This window comes from Tupaia chinensis, unplaced genomic scaffold, assembly GCF_000334495.1.
Source record: "Tupaia chinensis unplaced genomic scaffold, TupChi_1.0 Scaffold000314_1, whole genome shotgun sequence".
Taxonomy (NCBI): Eukaryota; Metazoa; Chordata; class Mammalia; order Scandentia; family Tupaiidae; genus Tupaia; species Tupaia belangeri.
Genome location: NW_006159807.1, coordinates 3,594,570 through 3,617,438, shown reverse-complemented (window position 1 = coordinate 3,617,438; position 22,869 = coordinate 3,594,570). Strand labels below are relative to the sequence as shown.

At 43.5% G+C, this 22,869-nt stretch overlaps 1 pseudogene; it reads right to left on the bottom strand.

Moving 5' to 3' along the window:
- LOC102499459 (enolase-like) overlaps positions 1-22,469 on the bottom strand; it is a 74,184-nt pseudogene extending 51,715 nt beyond the window's left edge.
- Positions 22,470-22,869: the final 400 nt, after the last annotated feature.

The window sequence follows — 22,869 nt, the reverse complement described above, 5'->3', positions numbered from 1 at the left end:
AAAAAAAAAAAAAAAAAACAAGCCACCAGGTCTGGAACCATGGTCAACCATGTGGGAGTCCAGTGCCCTTAACCACCATACCATCTGCCAGCCACTTCATTTGTTTGCTTTTAAATAGGTAGTTTATGAAGAGCAGAATCAACATAATTGTGAATTTGTTTTTATTTTTAAATGTTAAAAACGTTACTTATTTTTGATGCAGAGAAACGAGGGAGTGAGATCCCACAGGGTCTTGCTATGCGGTGACCCCGGCCTCCCTCCCCCAGCCAGCCAGGGTCAATGTCAGACCACATGCACACCCAGAATGTTCAGGTCAGCCCAGGATCTGAACCCTGGACTTCCCAGATGGCGCCAGCATCCCACGGAGGCCCCATACTGCCTATGCTACTATGGCTAAACTGGGATTCCTTTTTGAGTATGCAGTATGGGCCTGTCTGCAGAAATGCTCTCTACTTTTTCTGGACAGCAGTCTACTGCAGCCCTGGCAAGCCTTCCATGTGCCCTGGACAAACAGGAGATGTATCGTAGGATGACAAGATCCCTGTGTCTCTTGAGATCATTTTGGGTTCTCACTAATAAGTTCTATAAAGTGCAGAACACTCTTTGAAAAGGGGGAAATAATTTCTTTACAAAACTTGTATGTAACAATATGAATAGAAAAGTCAAAATCAATGCCACTTGGATACCCTGACCCTCCGTGAAGATCTGTTCCCACAGAGGACTTGTAGACACACAGGCAGGTATCTCAAAAAGGAGACACCTGTCCATGTACCCACCTATAGACAGAACCACACACTTAAATGCAGCAGAAAAAAAGAGGCTTTATACAGTTGTTCCCCCCCAGAGGGCACATGTGCTCACCAGAGACAGAGAGAGAAAGAGAGAGAGATAGTAAGAAAACACCGCTCATGAGGGTGGCCATGCTGTAATCCTCCCTCTCTACCTCTCCCTCTTTTCCGAATTTTGGGCACTCACACATATGTGCCTATTGTGTTCTTCAAGTTTCTGGGTCTGGGAGTTGAATTGCTTAGTCGATCATGTGGGATTTAGCTACCTTAATCACCGTGCCACCAGTTGGCCCACTTTATACAATTTTTTAAACTTTTCAAAGGAAGAGAACTCCACGGCCTCCTTCCAGTTCATGTTCTAGCAATTAATTTCATCAAAAAAATTATTCTATATACTAGCCAGTTGTGGTGATACTACTGCCATGCTGAGGCCAAATGGAGGTCCCAGATTTGCATTCTTTTTTTGGAGGGGGACTGCCTTGTGTAACATCCCATTTTTTAAATTTTAATTTACATTTAATCACATACATCTTTACAGTGTACAATATTTCTTTTTCCAGCACAAATACCATGCATATCAGTCAAGATAAAGACATTACTATATACATTATCATCAATAAATAACTTTTCATTTTTTTTGTCAATTAAATGTACTTTTTTTCTCTTCCCCTTTCCCATTCCTCCCTCTTGTAGTGTCTCCCTGGGTATGCTATGTGCACATGCATGCCATGTGTCCTTGCTGGCTAAGGCCAGGAGTGGTTTCCAGCATGAAAATTCTGTCAGGGTGTTGCCTCTTACTCCCACTGCCCCTAAAGAAATAAACTTCTTAAAAAGAAAAAAGAAACTATGGTATATACTGGATAGCTTGTGTTTCAACAAGATATGCTCAGGTTGTTCTGTCCCATTTCACCCGCCTCTCTTAGGCAGGATCAGATAAATTTCAAAATGAAAATGCAAGGCCTCTTATCAAAGTGTGAAGGATTTCAAGATGGCTGCAGCAAAGTCTTCAGCCAAGAGCAGGGCCCTGAGTGACTGACCTCAGAGGAGAATCTATGGGTCTTGCAAGCCCATTTCAGTCCCTCTCTGTCACATCATCTTTCATTTCTTTATGTCGGGATCTTGTTTATATTTGTGTGTACTTATTTACCATGTCTCTTCCCCACTAGACTGTAAGGATCTTGTCCTTATTATCCAGCTGAGCACATAGAAGCATTCAACTTGCAAGAAGATAGAAGGAAGGGAAGGGATGGGAGAGAGGGAGGGACCACGATTGTAGTTCATCCCCAGACTTCCTCAGTAACTCATCTGTTCTTAGCTGCCTGTTTCCTCTTGTACAATTTGTCTCCTAGCTCTGTGGACCATGAAGAATCTGGAAGGAGATAAGAGAATGTAACTAACATTGCTGAGCACTTGCTGTGAGACTGTATTTGTGCCTGTCTGTAATATTATACATGGAAGCTACTTTGCTTCATAGAATCTACTGGGTAAGAGAAGCAGGCACACCTGCATCTAACCTTAAGAGGGGCCAATTGTGGGACCGGGGCTGGACCAAGACAGTGCCCGGAACAGAGGTGCACTCTCTATTTCGCTCTCACCTCTTCTTTGGCTGAAGCTCTGCTATATTGACACCTACCTCTCAGATCACCTGTGCTTGCTTTCCCCTTATCATTCAGCAATCACAAGGCCTCTCAGGCCCAACTCTACTTCATGACTTTTCAGCTGAAGAGTCCACCACTAACAACTTATCTTAACATTCTTCAGAGAGTGGTATTAAGTGACTCGGACATCTTTCTACCCAAGGCCATAGGTAGCCAGTCACCCCTGTGAACTGGGCACTCATAGGCCAAGTGTCACTCTTGCTCTTGTTAACTCTTTTCGGGGATTGGGAAGACAGGACGTCAGGTCATGTGATATGTAATTTGGCTGCCCAGAGTATGCGAACAGAGTAACTTCGATTAAATGAAGTTAGGGTGAGAAGATACCTTAACTGTTCTTTTTACTCTTTAAGTTCTCACAATCACCCGGTAAGGGAGGCATTGCGATTCTTACTCTGTGGGTATGGAGCCCAGGGGCCAGAGATATTAAGCAGTTTGACACGTTCCCACAGATAATAAGCATACAGTCTAAATCAAGCTTAACCAAGACCACAAAATTTCTACCATGAAGCTGCCTCCAAAACAGAGGAGAACGAAGCAGAAGGCAACCAAATGCTTTTACCTACTCCAAAACTCAGAACAGCTCCTTCATATACAAATCTCCCAAAGCTGACCATTGGCGAGTATATTCATTAGCTAGGGCTGCCATAACTAAGTGCCAAGACTGAATGGCTTAAACAACAGAAATGTATTAGTTCACAGTTCTGGAATCTGGAAGTCCAAAGTCAAGATATTAGCAGAGTGGCTTTTTCTGAGGGCTCTGAGAATAGGATCTATTCCAGGCCTCTCTCCTGATTGTAAAGAGCCATCGTTGTGTTCATATGACACTCTCCCTATATACACTTGTTTATCTGTATCTAAATTTCACCCTTTTATAAAGATACCAATGACATTGGATTAGGGCTCACCCTAATAATCTAATCTTGACTTGATCACCTCTGTAAGACTCCGTCTCCACATAAGGTCACATTCTAGGTACTGGGGATTAGAACTTCAACATAGAATTTTATTTTTAAGATTTTTGCTATAGGGCATGTGCACTTGCAAGAGACACAGAGGTAGAAAGTGAGAAATCAACCCCCAGAAGAGATGGCCATGCCACAATCCCTTCTCCTCATTCTCCTCCTGGGATCTTGGGTATGCATGCACACATGCCCAGTGTGATTTTCAAGCCGCCAGGTCCGGGACTCAAATCATGGTCAGTCATATGGGAGTCCAGCGATGTTACCACTACACTATCTGTGGTCCCCAACCCAGAATTTTGGTAAGGGAGATCAGAAGATGATAACCATTATCATCAGCATAATGGTTATATCACTGGACTCCCTCATGGCTGACTGCAGTTCAAATCCCAGACCCAGAGGCTTGAAGCTCATGCCGGGTACATGTGTATGCATGCCCAGGATCCCAAGAGGAGAATGGAGAAGTGATTGCAGCATGGCCATCCCCTCTGGGGTGGGGGATGGGGGAGAATTTCTTGCTTTCTGTCCCTCTGTCTCTGTCTCTCTTTGTCTCTTTGGTGAGAGCACATGTGCCATAGCAAAAATCTAAGAAAAAAATTTTTTTTGGTGGGACACAAATGAAACCAATAGCAGTGAGTGAATTGAAACTCTCTTCGCAATAGGGCCAGGGAGGGAAGAGGCAGCCAAGGCACACACATCTGCCACACTCCACTGCTACTTAGGCCTAGTCCTGGTGCCAGCAGGTCTGCCTGCTTCAGCCCCACAGAACGCACAAAGACTGCTCTTATTTTCTGTCCACTAAGGTCTTCCTGCCAGTCTACTAGCAATCTCTGGCCCCACCTAACCTCCCTTCCTCCAGACCTGCCCCCCAGCCTTCGCAGAAGGACCTCATGGGAGCTACCATCCAGGTATTACCTCAGCCTCTTAAAACAGCTGCTAAGGCTCCACAAGCTCTATCAGTCATGGGACAAGAGACACCTACCTTTTATCTTATATCACCTGCACTCTCAGTAGCTTAAGCAGGCTTAATGTTAAACATAGACCCAGGAAATGACCACCCACAAGGTATGAGTTGAAGGTGAGGCAATGAGGCCAGAATACATCAATGGGGGCATCATCCCCCCAAATCAGTGACACAGGAAGTCTGAGGGGAAAAAAAGAGTTATTAACACTTTAACATACTGGGTTGTCAGGAAATTCATTCGTATTTGTCTAAGCAAAAATATATCATGACATTCCTGATGACCTAGTAGATTAACTAGTGCTATGGTTTGAATATGTGTCTTCCCAAAATTCATGTTGGAACCGAATCCCTATTGTAATGGTATTAAGAGGTGGGGGTCTTGGGTCAGCAGGTGGCATTGAGGTTAAGGAAGCTGAAACCCACACAGCCAAGTGGGCAGTTTAAGTCCTGGGCTTGACAGCTTGGAAAACACACCAGGTACACGTGCATTTGTGCACCAAGTCCCAAGAGCAGAGAAGAGGAAAAGGGATTGCAGCATAGCCACTCCCCCAGGAGGGAGCTTTCACCCTCACTCTTCCTCTCTCTCACTCTTCCTCTCTACGGAAAAGAAAAAGAAAAAGAAAAAAAAGGTGAGGTCTTTTGGGAAGTGATGAGCACAGCCCTCATGGATGAATTATGCTTATAAAGAAGACTTCAGATAGAGTGCCCTCTCCAGAGAGGCTTCAGGGAGGGTTTTTGCTCTTCTTCTCTTCTGCCATGTGACAACAGCTTTTGTTCTCTACCAAAGATGCAGCAACGAGGTGCCATACTGCTAGGAGAGATCTGACTCCTTACCAGACACCAAACCTGCTGGTGCCTTGATCTTGGACTTCCCAGCCTCCAGAACTGTGAGAAATAAATTCCTCTTCTTTAAAAACCACCCAGTCTGGGGACCAGCAGTTAGTGTAATGGCTATGTCACTGGATTCCCATGTAGTCAACCGCGATTCATGTCCCAGACCCGGTGGTTTAAACTCACGCCGGGCGCGTGTGCGTGCATGCCCAAGATCCCGAGGGGAAAATGGAGAAGAAGGGATTGTGGTGTGGCCATCTCCACTGGGGGGTGATTTCTCGCTTTCTGTCTCTCTGTCTCTGTCTCTCTATAGGAAAAAAACTCTACCAAATGAACAAACAAACAACAACAAAAAAAAACACCCAGTCTATGGTATTTTATTATAAAAGCACAAATAAACAAAGATAGCTAGTGTCACCCTAAGTAGTTGACACATGATTTTAGACCCAAGACTTACTCAAATTCTCATTCTACCACCAGTTGTATGACCTTGGCCATGTTTTTCAGTCTCTCTGAACTTCAGCTTCCTCATCTATAAAATGAATATAGTTACAGCTACCATGTAGAATTACGGTGAGAATTAAATGAGATGATTGGTATAAAAATTCATACCATACTAGGCAGTGAGTAAACATTCAAAAAATGTAGTTGCTACTATTATCATTAGTATTATTATTATATATTTTGCCTAGAACTCATCTTTTTTTTTTTTTTAAGGTTTTTGCCATAGGGAACATGTGCTTGCCAAAGAGAGATAGAGAGAAGGAAAGTGAAAAATTACCCCCTCCTCCCAGGGGAGATGGCCACACTGCAATCCCTTCTCCATTTTCCTCTTGGGATTTTGTGCATATATATACACACACACATACACACAATCACACCTGACATGACTTCCCAGCCACTGTGTCTGGGACTTGAATCACAGTCGACCGTGTAGAGTCCAGGGCCTTAACCACCATGACACCTGCAGACTCGAATCCATCTTAATAACAATCTGACTTTCTACAACTTAGTTTGCTTCAGTTGTGCAGAGAATATCAATTAAATTTGAACAAGAAATCTGATGGGTAGATTTGTAAGTCAATAGTCACTTATAAATCATTTATTAAGCAAAGAGACTTCAGATTCAGCAAACGACTTCTGTGCATCTATCTGCCCTCTACAAGGCATATTTTAAGATGTTGGTAAAACATTTTTTTTTGAGAGTCTTTTTTTCACTATAGGGCGCGTGCGCTCTCCAGGCAGACAGAGAGAGACATAGAGACAGAAAGCGAGAAATCACCCCCCAGGGGGGATGGTCACGCCGCAATCCCTTCTCCTCCATTCTCCTCTCCAGACCTTGGGCACGCACGCACACGCGCCCGGCCAAACACTTATTTTTTAATGGATGAATAATATTCCTGTGCGTGTGTATGTGTGTGTGTATACACACCACTTTTTCTTACCTTTTCTTTATCCTGTCAGCCACCGATATACATTTAGGTTGTCACACCCTTCATACTTTACAAAATGCATGCCCCTTATGATCTTGTTCAATCCCCACAGTAAGACTGACATTGTCCCCATTAAAAATTTTTTTTAATTTTATTTATTTATTCATTAACTTTATTTTTAATTATTTATTTAATTGTTTGTTTATGCATTCATTTATTTTAATTTGACCAGAGAGAAACACACACACACACACAGAGAGAGAGAGAGGGAAAGTGAGAAAGCAAACCACCAGGTCCAGGACTCAAACCATGATTGGCCATGTGGGAATGTCCAGTGCCTTAATCACCACACTACCTACTGGTTTCCATTGTACCCATTTTACAAATGAGAATACAGTGAGCAAGAAAAGCATCTCACTAAAGCTAAAGCCAAGACTTCATATGTATGCATAATTTTATGTATATGGGTGTGCAGCCACTCCTCCCTTAACAACCTACGTGTTTAATGACAGCGCAGACTTACGACCAGCTTCCCAGCACATGAATCCCCTTTCTCCGTCTTTGTCTCATTATCACAGTTGGTATTCACTACATGACATGTCTGCAATCACACAAGACTACATATTTTGTTGATAAATTTGGATTTTAATGTGTACCCATGGTAGTATTCAGAATAAATAAAATGATTACACCAAATTTATATTATTGTATTGTGGTGTGTCTTGTCGCTTTCTGGAGCTTGTCTAAGGTATACTTTTGCTTGTTTATTTGGAGAAGGTTCTCACTTTGGAGTTGTATTGAGTGGTGATGGGAAAGAGAATTATATTATTTTAGTGTGGTGCCACATGATATCTACTGAAAAATACATACCCTATGATGCCACGACACCACAAGACATCCTCTTGTCTGTACACTCCTCACTTAGCAACCAATTCACAGGATTGTAACTCCTTTGTTAAGTGAGGAGTGTCTGTATATACATACACATATATAAAATCTTAGTGCCGATGCTACATACATACACACACACACACACACCCCAAAATAAACTAATACTTAAAAAATACTTTAGGGATCAGCAGTTAGCCTAATGGCTATGTCACTAGACTCCCATGTAATTGACTGTGGTTCGAGTCCTGGACCTGGTTGCTTAAAATTCATGCCAAGCACGTGTGCGTGCATGCCCAAGATTCTGAGAGGAGAATGGAGGAGAAGGGATTGCGGTGTGGCCATCCCCCCTGGGGGGTGATTTCTTGCTTTCTGTCTCTCTGTCTCTCTCTGTCTGTATGGCGAGCGCACACACCTATAGCAAAAACCTCTTCAAAAAAAAAAAAAAACTTTAATTCCATTTTCCACAAGCTTTTGGAGTCCTCTCATACATATACATATGTACTACATTGCTTATATATAAATCTGTTTTATATTAAATATATTATTATATACCATATAATTTTTAGTGTAAAATGTTGCTATTTATGTTAATATATTATTAGTTATGTATTAATTAATGTATAAATATCATTAATATGTTGGCTAATTAATATATACATTAATATATAATTATCATCATATAGTAATGTGATATTTATACATCATATACTATTTATACATATATACTACATACTTTACATATATAAATAAATATGTATAGGTATACAATGCACTCTGTACTTTTATATATAAATGCCCGGTAGTAAATTAAAATAATAATAATAATAATAATAATAATAAATATAATTAAATAAGTAATTCTCTTTTTAAAAGGCAAGGAGAAAAAGAAAACATAATACTGTTCAGCCTTAAAAACAAAAAAGTGTTTCAGGAAGAGGGAAGGAAAAAAGGGAGCAGGGCTGGGCATTATGAACAAGCAGATAAAAGATTTTTTGGAAATAGTATCTTTCTGGGACTGGCCCAGCGGCATTGGTTAATACAGCTGGATTCCACATGGCTGACAACATGGCTCAAGTCTGGAACCTGACAGCTTGAGACACACACCTGGTGCATGTGCATTCATTCCCAAAATTCCATTAGGATGAAGCAATGGAGAAGAGGTTGTGAAATGCCAATATTCCACAGGGTAGGAGGTGCTTTCTCCCTCTCATTCTGTCTCAGGCAAATGTATGTGCCCTCTGGAAAATTTAAGAAAAGTAATAGTATCTCTGACATTTAATATTTTTACATTTTTTTCAATGTAAACCTCCTTTAAATTTCGGGAACCAGCAGTTAGCGTAATGGCTATGTCGCTGGACTCCCACATAGTCGACCGCGGTTCGTGTCCCGGACCCATTGGCTTAAAACTCATGCCAGGCGCGTGTGCATGTGTGCCCAAGATCCCAAGAGGAGAATGGAGGAGAAGGGATTGCGGAGTGACCATCCCCTCTGGGGGGTGATTTCTCGCTTTCTGTCTCTATGTCTCTCTCTGTCTGGCGAGCGCACGTGCCCTATAGCAAAAACCTCTCCCAAAAAAAAGAAAAAAAAAAACCTCCTTTAAATTTCTAAACTTTTAGAAACATCTACCATATACCGCAAGTTTTGGTGGGAGTGAATTTTAGCAGAAACCTAAATAAAGGGGCTGAAACACGCTTCAGAATTGATGTGGGACCTGAAGAGACCTTGCAAACGAAACCAAGGTGACCCAGCCCCTGAATAGTTCTGCAAACCCAGGAGTGCAGGCCAGAGACAAGGGCAACAAGAAACGCCCAAGAGGACCAGAGATGAGGGGCAGAGGTTTTCCTGTCCATGGGAGGGCAATTAGTCAAATTTCATTTGATTTCAAAAATGGGGAATGTTCACTGACATCTGGATTATAAAGTAATTTGGTACTTTGTAGAAAGACAGGCCATAAATCACCTTTTTGGTTATTTGGAGGAGGTTCTCAGTGTGGAGTATTATTGACTGATAATGGGGAAAGGAAGAGAAATTGAACAGAGTAACTCCTGGCTTTACCTCCTAGCAACCCTCAAAGCCCTCCGACTTCTTTGCAAGGGAAAGATCAAGAGAGTGACTCTCTGGACCCAAGTCAGTCCAGGTCCTCCTAAGGACAAACCCTCAGGGAACTCAGTGGCCAGCTGTTTTCAAATGCAAATCAACTTGAAGCTAAACCAATTAGCCCCTGGTTCTCAAACTTACTTTAGCAAGATTCATTTGCTCACACAGAATCTTAAATCCCACAGCTCTGGATGAAGACTTGAGGCTAGAAATAGGAAGTCCCCTAACCAAACCCTGGGAATCACTCTTTAAAAATGCCCATGTCAGGGGGGAACAAAATTTCAAAAAGAAAAGTCTCTATTGGGTAGACTGTTCTGATTTTTAGTGACAATAAATAAAATAAGGCCTCAAAGTACAACTTTGACCAATTTATGGTTGAAAAATATCAGAATGGGGAAGGAATGGTGTTGGTAGGGTCAAGTAGGAAGGGGTATGAGGTCACTTTCTAAAGTGATGGTAGTAGTCTATATCTCATGAGGGTTTGGGTTACATTTGTTAAAATACAGCAAATGCATACTTAAAATTTGCATATTTCATTCATGTAAATATTGCATGAATGGGGGAACTACAAACAAATATTAAACTAGCTAATGAAGGCATGCTCAAGTGTTGGGGACAGGGCTTGACAGATGTTTGCAAGTTATTTTATTTTAAGATGCCTTGAAAACATCTCCATCCTAATCTCCCTGTGTCTTTCTGTCTCTCTATGGCAAATGTGCACACCCTCTAGCAAATAAAGAAATAAAATTCAGTGCCGGCCAGGTGGCGTGATGTTTAAGGTGGCTGGATCCCACATGGCCAACTACACAGTTTGAGTCCAATATCCAGTGTTTGAAAAATATGCTGGGCACACAGGCAGGTATGCCCAAAGCTAAAGATGAGAATGGAGGAAAAGAAATTACAGTGTGGTCATCCCATTGGGGAGGTCCTTTCTCACTTTCTCCAAAACCAACTCATACACCTTACATCAAAAACAAAACAAAAAAACAGGCCTAGTATGTGGCATACTGGTTGAGGCACTGGATTCCCACGTGACTGACCGCAATTCGAGTCCTGAACTTGGTGACTTAAAACTCAAACTAGGCACGTGTGCGTGTGTGCCCAGGATCCCGGGAGAAAAATGGAGGAGAAAAGATTGCAATGTGGTCATATTTCTATCTTTCTGACTCTCTGTTTCTCTCTGTCTCTCCAGCATCATATAGCAAAAAATCTCTCAAATAAATAAATAAATAAGGAAAGAAAGAAGAAAAAAAATTAATTTTAAAAATTAAAAATTAAAAAGATATATCTGGCTAGCAGAAGGTGTGGAAATTTAGGTGCTGGATCCCACATGGCTGCCTGTACAGTTCCAAGTCCCAGACCCAGCTGCTTGAAAATCATGCCAGGTGCATGTGTGTGTGTGCCCAAAAATCCCAAGGGGAGAATAAAGGAGAAGGAATTGCAGCATAGTCATTCCCTTGGAGGGTGATTTCTCACTTTCTCTCTTTGTTTCTCTTTTGTGAACACATGTGCCGTATGGCAAAAAAGAGAGAGAGAGAGAGAGAAAAACAGGATGACTTTATGGATGAAGAGAGGGATAAATAGATGACAAAGCCAAGTACAGTAAAATATTAAAGTATAGCATCTAATAGGTTGAACATATAGCTTTCAACTTTGCTGTATGCTTCAAATTTTTCATAATAAAATATTAGGGGATAAGGATCTCCTTTAGCGATACATATTGAAGTAGTTATGGATAGAATTACAGAATGTTTGGGATTTTCTTCAAAACAATGTGGGAAGAGCAACCGTGAATGAGAATAAAGGAAATAAGATTGGTCAAGAGTTTGTAATGATTTAAAGTGCTAATGGGGGTTCATGTTAATATTCTATTTTTGAGTATATATTTGAAATCTCCATAACAGCAAATTTTTAGCATAAAAATAATACTGCATTAGATATGCTTTTTTCTTTCTTCTAATTTGCTACAGGATGCACACATTTGCTGGAGAAAGACAGCGAGAGAAAGAGAGAGAGAGAGAATGAGAAAGCACCTCCAGAGAGAGTAGCCAGGTTGCAATCCCTTCTCTTCCATTCTCCTCTCAGGATTTTGGGCATGTATACACACGCACCTGGCATATTTTTAAGTCGCTGGGTCAGGGACTCAAACCACATACCTGGCTATGTGGGATCCAGTGCCTTAACCATCAGCTGACCCTAGATATGCTTTTTAAAATCTTCCTCATAATTTCTATTTTATGAATTTTATTAAATATTGTTTTTAAGTTTTTTTAAAAGAAAGAAACAATACATTTTTCTCCTTATATTCTCTCATGGATTTTTTAGGTTTATTTTTATCTTTCTTCCATGAGTGAGTGAGAGAGAAAGAGACAGAGATAGCACCCCTGACAACAGAGTCTTGATGCCACAATCCACCCCAGCTTCGGCCAGCCTTGGATCATGAGCAGGCATGTCCCCGGTGTGCTCAGGGAGGTCTCCAGATGCAAACCAGGAACCTGTGGGTCAGCCTCACAGAGCAAAGCGTTTTACCACTGCACCACCATCCTACCTTCCGCCCCACCTTCCCATCCCGGTCCTAATGTTCTCTATCGTAACCAATTCCCATTTAAAAGATCAAAGTGGCAATCATGCTTTCATCAATGTATTTGACTGAAACTATGTCTAAGTGGAGATGGCCCAGTTCCCATTTTTAAAAGGAGGTATCAGTAAGGAATTCTAAGTCATTAAATTGAACCTGACTCAGGTTCCTGATGGGGTGCCCTATAACAAGATAATCAGGAGGTATGGCTGCTGTGCCCAGTTTATAGAGCACAGCCCTCAGAGCCACCCACAGCCACCCACCTTCATTAAAGAAGCCAAGGCCTGAGGAAGTCAGGGACTAGCCCTGGGCAGGGACCCAGGTTTTCTGCCCCTAGAAGCACCTCTCCTACTTGTTTCAATATTACCTTTATAACAAAGCTGTAACTCTCAAGTCAAAAAAAAAAAAGAAAAAGGAAAAAAAAGATCATACTTCTGAAATTAACAAAGAGGGACTTCTGTATGTTCCCTATGCAATAAAGTTTAACTCAAAGAAATGCCCTCGCATACTGACGTTAGCCAAACCACCTCGGCTTTCCAATGGGGCCAGAACGTAACCAGTGTCGGGTCCTCTCCTGGGTCGGCCGTCCTCCCTGCCTGCCATTAAGAAGAAAAGCTCCTTCTCCCCTAGTCCTTCTTCTTGGCACTCTCCCCACAAGCCGGACTTTCTTGTGGTATTTCAAAACATTTCCTTATGAGCCTGGAGAAAACCTTGACGATCAAGGCTGCAGAAAACTGGAATGCTGTTTTGTGAACCATTCAAAACCTAAAAATAAATTAGTGCCTGTGCGTTTGGGCTGCGTTTTGGAAACAAGCCCAAATCGAGGTGCTTTTGCACCTGAACTGATTTGTCCATACCTGTACAAGGGAACTGCCTCTCCCTGGTTAAAACAGTACGAGTTGTTCTGTGAGTTTTAAGCTTGTTGGTAATATTAGAGAGCACACTCCCGAGTTCAAGAGAAGTACCTGGGTAAGGGATCTCTAAGAACAAAGGAAGTGTGTGGAGGGAGTGATCAGCCGGAAAGAGCTGGATGGGTCAATGGCCACAGATGGCCACGCAGGGGAGCTGGGAACCAGTCTCCCTCTCCCTCGGAGCCTTGGTCAGAGAGCCAGAGGGCATGCAAAAAAATCTAGACTTCCACATGGGAGCTGTCAGAGGGGTCAAGTGTAGGTCAGGCCATCAACTAGTGCTGTACGTGGCTAAGAGAAAGGGCTCTGGAGCCAATCTGCCCTGGGTTTAGAACTCGGCTCCTCTGCTTTGCAGCTGGATGACCTTAGGTAGGTAACATCTTTGGACTTCAGATTCACCATCTCTAAAATGAGGATAATCACAGCTCACATGGATCAAGTCAGGCCCTGTTCTGAGAGCTCAGTGTTCAACTTCATGACAACCACGTATGTAGCTGTATGACTAGCCCCATTGCAGGAGTTATGTAAACGTCTCAACTACACAGCCACTGAGCAGTGGGCCCGGCCGCAAGCCAGGGGATCCAACTCCAGAGCCTCTTCCTCTGAAGCACTGGCTAAGGGAGCAGGACTTGCTCACCTATGATCGGAACAGACCTGAACAACTTGACGAAGTTAGACACTAACCAAACCGAGGAGAGAGAAGAGAGGGCACAGGAGAGGCCATTCAGACACTGGAGCCACAGGAACCGCCGAGAATGGCAAGGGGGGCTGACAGATCCCTGGGAGATGGCCAGAAGGGACTCAAGGAAGTCCCTTCCCAGGGAGGCCTAGTATTGTCAGGAACAATAGAAAGACTGGCCATCCTAACAATATTGACCAAAAATACCTAGAAGCTCAGCAGCGTAGCTCAGCACTTCTGGCTTAGCGCACTTCTGAGACCAGCTGTGTGGGGTTTTGGCCCCACACGCCAAGCAATCATATATTTCCTCTTCACCATAGTTTCCTGGCACATGACCCCTAAAATCCTTGGACTTTGCAAAGTGATAAGAGTGTCCCCTGTGGAGCCAGCAGGCTGTGTGGAGGTTAAGGCAGCTGGATCCCGTGTGGCCACTTCATGGTTTTAGTCCTGGACCCAACAGTTTGAAAATCAGTCCATGCTCATGTGCATCCATGTGTACCCAAAATCCCAAGAAGATAATGGAGGAAAAGGGATTTTAGTGTGGCCATCTCACTTTCTCTCTCTCTCTCTCTCTCTCTCTCTCTCTCTCTCTCTCTCTCTCTGACTCTGGTGAGCACACATGCCCTATAGGAAGAAAAAAAAAAGAGTGTCTTTTATATGCTAATGAGATGACTAGTGGTCAGGTCCTTAGACAGCGTCAGGATGGATACTGGTGGCCAGAGTGGACTTTGCAAAGTGATAAGAGTGTCCCCTGTGGAGCCAGCAGGCTGTGTGGAGGTTAAGGCAGCTGGATCCCGTGTGGCCACTTCATGGTTTTAGTCCTGGACCCAACAGTTTGAAAATCAGTCCATGCTCATGTGCATCCATGTGTACCCAAAATCCCAAGAAGATAATGGAGGAAAAGGGATTTTAGTGTGGCCATCTCACTTTCTCTCTCTCTCTCTCTCTCTCTCTCTCTCTCTCTCTCTCTCTCTCTCTGACTCTGGTGAGCACACATGCCCTATAGGAAGAAAAAAAAAAGAGTGTCTTTTATATGCTAATGAGATGACTAGTGGTCAGGTCCTTAGACAGCGTCAGGATGGATACTGGTGGCCAGAGGACTCAGCCTTGCAATTAGAGGATTGGAATGTTCAGCCTCATTAGTGACCTCCAGAGAGAGGAGAGGTGAAGGGCTAAAGATTACATTGATGGCCAGAGGTCAAGTTGTAATGAATCATGCTTACTAGCGAAGCCTCCATAAACACCAGAAAGGACAGGTCAAAGAGCTTCCAGATAGCCAGACACATGAAGTACCTAGAGAGTGGCACATCCAGAGAGTCATCGAAGCTCGGTGTCCCTTCTCCCACACCTCGCCCTATCCAGCTCGCCTGTCTAGCTGGTCACTCATATCACTTACTCCACCCTGCGTAAGAAATGGGTGAACACAGGTACAGTCAAGCATTGCCCTGGGTTCTGTGAGCTGCTCTAGCAAACCCAAGGAGGAGGTCATAGAAGTCCTGATTTGTCGCCAGTCATTCAAACGTATAAGTGACAACCTGGGTCTTGCGATCGGCATCTGAAGAGAGGGGTAATCTCGTAGGCCTGACCCCCCACCTGTGGATTAGATGCTCTCTCCAGGTACAGAGTGTGAGAATGTGATTGAATGAGAGGACACCCTGGTGTCTGCACTGAATTGCCGACCTATGAGAGAATAAGTTTAGATTTGTTTTTCCCCCATGTCCCTTAGAAGCACCCAACCCAGGGAAACCTGGAGAGAGTAACAGCACAGGCAAAATTCCCAGGAATTGCCAAAATGCCATCTAGAAGTTACAGAAAGGAGGATTCAAAAAAAATAGAATTCTCGAGGCCAGCAGCTGGGCTCCCACACACCCAACTGGGAGTCTGCGACCTGGCAACTTGCTTTTCATTTTCTTTCTCTCTCCCTATCTGTCTCTCTATGGTGAGTACACATGCCCTAAACCAAAATAAAAGGAAATAATAATGATTATAAATAAAAATTAAATCTTTTAAAAAGTAGAATTCTTAAAAGAAACTAAGGTCCATTTATGCTTCAGAATAAAACTCAGGACAGTGTTTAACTGCCATTTTTTGAGTTCTATGTTTCTATCTAAATATTTATTATGTATGTTGTCTTCCTAGAAAGACAGCAGTAAAAAGGCTCTAGAAATAAACAATATTGTGCACTTATTTTAGTGAAGGCAAGGAAATAGGGTAATGTGAAAAGATGCGGCCAGTTTGGAAGTCAGCTCCAAGAGAGGGGATATTTGGGAAGGCTGAACCCCAAGGGCTTGTAGGAGGAGAAAAGGCAGAATCACAAGGGAGGCCACCGAGGCTTCAGAGGGTCTAAGGGGGAGCTGGCAGGACAGCTGTGTTCTCTGACTCTTTAGTGAACCTCGGTGACACCCACAGCCCGGGAAGGTCTACAGAAGCTTCGTGAATAGAGCATGATGGCCCATGGACTCTGCGTTTCCCACCAAGTCACCTCTCAGTCCACACAGTCGGCCCTTGATGAGCCTCCACCCCCTTCTCTGTCTCTGTCGCTAGGAGGGACACATGAAGAAAAAGGGACAGTTTCTGGATCTCTTTAAGACTCAGAAGAGATCAGAAGTGAGCCTGGTAAAAAGTGAGGGGGTGGCCTGAAAGGAGACCTTGAGGGTTGACACTGGCAAAGCTATCTAGGAAGCTGGGCATGTGGAGTCCTCAGGGGATGGGGTACCTCAACCACCCTGCCAGGCAAGATGAGAACCCCGCTCTGGCTCTCAGAGACTGCTCCTGCTAGTTCTCTCAGAGCCCAGTGAGCATGGGCTATTTCTGCACACTCACCACAACCTTTGGACCTTGTACCAGAAGAGACTTTGTGGGAGGGCCAGCAGGTGGCACGGTGGTTAAAGAGCTGGACTCTCACGTGGCTGACCATAGTTTGAATCTCAGGCCTGGCCACTTGCTTTCTCATTCTCTCTCTCTCTGGTGAGCACATGTGCCCTATAGGAAATTAAATAATAATAATAATTAATAAAATTAAATCAATCTAAAAAAAGAAAGAAAAAAAGAGACTTTAAAGCCTGTCTTTATGCAGGCCCTTCTGCCTACTCCACAGGGACATGCCAGATCCCTGTAGGCTAAAGAAAAAGTAAAGAAAGAAGATGCCCCCAACGAGGACAGACAGAACACACCAGTTCAAGACCTTTAGGATGGCAGAGGCACCAGCCACCCTTGTAGGCCTGGGACGTTCATGGTCTTCAGAGCAGAACGACAAGACAAACTCATCTTCTAATATCAATTATGTCACAAAACTGGGCCACAAGACCAATGATTAAAGATCCTGCCTCTGCCAGATGAGGAAGATTCCAAACAAAAGGGAAATTGGGGGGGAAAAAAATCTGTCTTGCTGCATGTGAATTGTGCAATGAAGTCAGTCTTTTTACCTTGTCTTTTTTGAACGAATGTCAAAAATAGTGGTCTGCAAAGAAAGACAATTATTCCAAAGTTACATATTTCAATTTCTGGAATGAAGCATTTAAAAAAAGTTTAAATGAGGTAAAATAAAATATGCTGTGCATCTGAAGTGATTGCTTTTTGTGTGACAACCACCAGTCATTTAAAATGGATTTCTAGAAAATGTCAAGTATTTCACCTTCCCCATATACCTGCAATACACTAGAAATACAAAAACATTGTCTATTTGCCTTTGTTAGCACTGTATGTTTGAGCTCGATTTCTTTATCCAATACCAACAGAATCAGAAGAGATGATTTCAATGAGAGTCAGATCAGCCTTCCCAGAGGCCCAGCAAAGATGAACCTATGAAACCTACTGTGTGAACGTTAAGATTCAGGCACAGGCAAGACAAAAATCACTGATACAAAATGTATGCTTTGGGCAAAGCAAAAAATATCACCTAGGCAGTAATTACCCTGTTGGGGGAAAAGTTCTGTGTCTATTCTATTTCAAAAATTTCCTTAATGATAAATACATTTTTTCACACAAACTTCCATATTATTAGTGTGGTTCCAATCCAATAGGTAACTTAGTATTAAAAAGGTTACATATTCTACAGGAAATAATTTTTGAGGTTGACTGTATTTCTCCCCAAATAAAGCTTTGCCTAAGAAGCTATTATTTTATATGTAAGAACGTAAGATCTGGGGCCGGCAGGTGGCATGGTGGTTAAGGGCACTGGACTCCCACATGGCCGACCACAGTTCGAGTCCTGGACCTGGCAGCTTGCTTTCCCACTTTCTCTCTCTCTCCTTCTCTCTCTCTCTCTGTCCCTCTCTGGTCAAATTAAAAAATAAATGAATAAGTCTGCAAAGAAAGACAATTATTCCAAAGTTACATATTTCAATTTCTGGAATGAAGCATTTAAAAAAAGTTTAAATGAGGTAAAATAAAATATGCTGTGCATCTGAAGTGATTGCTTTTTGTGTGACAACCACCAGTCATTTAAAATGGATTTCTAGAAAATGTCAAGTATTTCACCTTCCCCATATACCTGCAATACACTAGAAATACAAAAACATTGTCTATTTGCCTTTGTTAGCACTGTATGTTTGAGCTCGATTTCTTTATCCAATACCAACAGAATCAGAAGAGATGATTTCAATGAGAGTCAGATCAGCCTTCCCAGAGGCCCAGCAAAGATGAACCTATGAAACCTACTGTGTGAACGTTAAGATTCAGGCACAGGCAAGACAAAAATCACTGATACAAAATGTATGCTTTGGGCAAAGCAAAAAATATCACCTAGGCAGTAATTACCCTGTTGGGGGAAAAGTTCTGTGTCTATTCTATTTCAAAAATTTCCTTAATGATAAATACATTTTTTCACACAAACTTCCATATTATTAGTGTGGTTCCAATCCAATAGGTAACTTAGTATTAAAAAGGTTACATATTCTACAGGAAATAATTTTTGAGGTTGACTGTATTTCTCCCCAAATAAAGCTTTGCCTAAGAAGCTATTATTTTATATGTAAGAACGTAAGATCTGGGGCCGGCAGGTGGCATGGTGGTTAAGGGCACTGGACTCCCACATGGCCGACCACAGTTCGAGTCCTGGACCTGGCAGCTTGCTTTCCCACTTTCTCTCTCTCTCCTTCTCTCTCTCTCTCTGTCCCTCTCTGGTCAAATTAAAAAATAAATGAATAAATAAAGCTAAAGAAAAATAATTCTTTAAAAACAAAAAAGAACATAAGATCCTAGGCTGAGCTAAAAGCAAACTGATCTCTATTGTAACAAAAGACAATTTTGCATAAACTCCAATGGTCTATGTGTTGAAGGATAAAACCCTGCCTGTGGACCCTAGTTTGCCTGTGAGACCCGAGGCCTGTTTTTCTTTTTACCTAGCTGCCTCATCTGTGAAGGGCTCTGCCTCACAAAATTGCTATGAGAAATGAGAGATACTTGAGATTCTCAGTGAGATACTCAGATTGAGCACATGCACTTATTTCATTTTCCTTCTAAAAGACATAAAATTGACATAAACTCCGGAGGACAAGAGAGGGGATGATAATGGATGAGAAATGTCAACAGGTTTTAGGGACACAGAAAGTGGCTAGAGGAATGGCAAACAACTCTGCATGGCTTATTCAGAGGGATAGTGATGAGAAACAAGCTGAGTTGTTCCCACAGGACCCCAGAAAGAGAGACAAGGCACCAGGGGCTCAGGAAGGCCCAGGTGAGGCACGAAGTAGAAACGGGGGCTGAGTGAAAGGCCGAGGCAGGGTGGATGGACACCCAGATTCCCTCCTGACACTAAGCAGCCGCCAACTACATCCTCCCAACCAGAGTCTATCAAAGCTAGAATCCCTGGGGAAAGTAAAGCAAAGAGGTGTGATGGGAGGATGGGAGCAAGCTATAGGAGCCAAACTGGGGATTCTGCGAAAGTCTCTGCACTGAATTCTGAGGCCTGAACTCATTGCCTGGCCTGCTCCCAGATGCTGCTTGCCAGGAGATACTTCCACTGTCCTTTTTCCAATCCAATACTGCCCCTCAGAAACCTGAAAAAAAAAATTCTAAGAGAAACTGAGCTGTGTCCAATAAAAAGCCTACATTTGAGAGTTCCCTAGCAAAAAGGCCAGTCACCCAATTACTTTCCAGTGAAAACTAATAGTAACCAGATGTCAAGCCTGTGTACTGTGTCAGAGCATCCTATCAGCTTTTTGGTGCCTTGTCTTTAAATATGAATGGAAAACCAAGGATCATAAGGAAGCTCCAGGAATATGCAACCTCCAGCATGAATAATAGGAACAAAACAAACCAATGGGGGAAAAGGAATTAGACAGAAACAAACCAGGGACTAGAAGTTATGGTGTACAGGACTGACCTTGTAGTACAATGGTTAAGAACTGTGCAGAGGGAGCCAGATTCCACAGGACCAGATGCAGTTCAAATCTCAGCCCTGATGTCTTGAAAAACATGTTGGCCACACGTATGTCCAAGCCTGGGATCCTGACAGAGGGCGAAATGGAGGAGAAAGGATTGCAGTTTGACCAGGTCCTGTTGTAAGTTCTCTCTCTCTCCCTCTCATGTGTATGTATCTCTGGCCTTTAAAAAAAAAGTAAGTTTTTTATTATAAAAAGAAGATGTGGGGTCAGCAGGTGGCATGGTGGTTAAGGTGCTAGATTCCCACATGACCCGTGGCAGTGTGAGTCCTGGACCCAGCAGCGTGAAAATCACACCAGGCGCATGTACATGCGTACTCAAAATCTGGAGAGGAGAGTGGAGGAGAAGGAATTGCAGCATGTCCACCTCCCCTCAGTGGTGTTTTTTCACTTTCCCTCTCTCTGTCTGTCTCTTTCTTTTTTTTAATGGGTCCCTGAGGCTTTTTATTTTTATACACAAAACCATTGGGGATCTTGCTTGTGGCCCCCTCAGAGATTATACTGGAGGTGCACGTGGCTCTAGTCACTTGGTGTGAAGTGAAGGGAGGAAACCCATGATTGGGGATCCGGCAGGTGGTGTGGTGGTTAAAGGTGCTGGACTCCCACATGGTCAACTGTGGTTTGAATCCCAGACCTGGCAACTTGCTTTCTCACTTTCCCTCTCTCTCACTCTGTTCCTCTCTAGTCAAATTAAAAATAAATAAGTAAAGGGAACCAGCAGTTAGCGTAATGCTATGTCTCTGGACTCCCACGTAGTCGACCGTGGCTCGCGTCCCGGACCCGGTGGCTTAAAACTCACGCCAGGCGCATGTGCGTGCGTGCCCAAGATCCCAGGAGGAGAATGGAAGAATGGAGGAGAAGGGGTTGTGGCGTGACCATCCCCCCTGGGGGGTGATTTCTCGCTTTCTGTCTCTAATGTCTCTCTCTGTCTGGCGAGCGCACGCGCCCTATAGTAAAAAAAAAAAAAAAAAACCTCTCAAAAAATAAATAAATAAATAAATAAGTAAATAAATAAGTAAATAAATAAAGTTAAATAATTCTTATAAAAAGAAAAAAAGAAAAGAAAAACAATGATTTGGGCCAAGCACATGATTACAGAGCTAGAATTTCCCACAGGGTTCCAGGTGATCAAAGTTTGGAGGAAGCAGCATGAGCACCACAGGCCTGGGAGAGGGGCACTAACTACCAGAGGCCTTGTAAGTGCTGGTTGAGTACCTCGGCCTGAAGTCAGAGTCTACTTACCCACCTAGTGACTGAGGCCCCTGGGTCACCTGCCCTCAGCCTACTTGGCCAGGGGGTTCTGAAGTTCCTGCCGGCAAACTTGGCCTTGCTGCCTACTTCCTCTTCAGTTCTGAGGAACTGGTTGTACTTGGCCAAGTGCTCAGACCGGCAAGGTGCACTAGTCTTGGTCTGTCCAGTGCAGAGCCCCACCATCTGGTCGGCAGTGAAGGTATCTTCTGTCTCCCCGGAACCATGAGACACCATAACACCCCAGCCATTGGACTGTGCCAGCTTGTGCACCTGAGGGACTCAGTCACGGAGCCCATCTGGGTCACTTTGAACAGGAGGCAGTTGCATGACTTCTCGCCCACGGTCTTGGCGATGGCTTTGGGTTAATCACAATGAGATCATCCCCCACCACCTGGATTCCTGCAGAGGCTGCGGACTTTTGCCATGCATTCCACTCATCCTGGTCAAAGGGGTCTTTGATAAACACACTGGGTAGTCCTTGATGAGGGACTTGTGTCAAGGCCAGCCAGCTGGTCAGGTGTGATATACCTGCTGGAATTTTCAGGAGATTTAAAGTTCAAGTCATACTTCCCAAATCTGAAGAACTCGGAGGCTGCCGCATCCATGCCGATGGCCACCTTGTCAGTGTAGCCAGCCTTCCCAGTCGCATTCTTTAGCAGCTCCAGAGCTTCTTTGTTCTCTAGGATGTTAGGCACAAACCCACTTTCATCACCCACATTGGTGGCATCTTTGCCTTATTTTTCCTTGATGACGTTCTTCAAGTTGTGGTAAACCTCTGCTCCAGTGTGCATGGACGCCCTGAAGTTGGCTGTGCCCACAGGGAGGATCACGAACTCCTGCATGGCCAGCTTGTTACCAGCATGAGAGCCGCCATTGATCACAGTGAAGGCTGGAACTGGCAGGATGACTCCTGAGTTGCCAGCCAAGTCAACAATGTGCCAGTACAGGAGCACCCCCTTCTCAACAGCTCCAGCTTTGCAGACAGCAAGGGACACCCCCAGGATGACATTCACACCAAACTTAGATTTCTTTTCCATCCCATCATCCATTTGTGAATCTTCTCCTGTTCCATGACTTTGCATTTCTTGCTAACCAGGGCAGGCACAATGGTTTTATTGATATGCTCAGCAGCCTTTGAGACACCCTTTCCTATAAAGCAAGTCATATTGTCTCAGAGGCCCAGGGTCTCATAGATCCCAGTTGAGGCACCACTGGGCACAGCAGCTCTGAAGAGACCTTTTGAGCTAAAGAGATCAACCTCAACAGTGGGGTTCCCACGAGAGTCAGAGATCTCTGGCATGGATCTTGGAATAGACACGATGAATCTGGCCACCAGGTCTTGTTGCACAGGACAGAAGAGGGTGCCACAGACAACAAGAACTGCTAAAATGGCTCTTTTTTTTTTTTTTTAAGAGAGATTTTTTATAGGGGCACGTTCTCACCACAGAG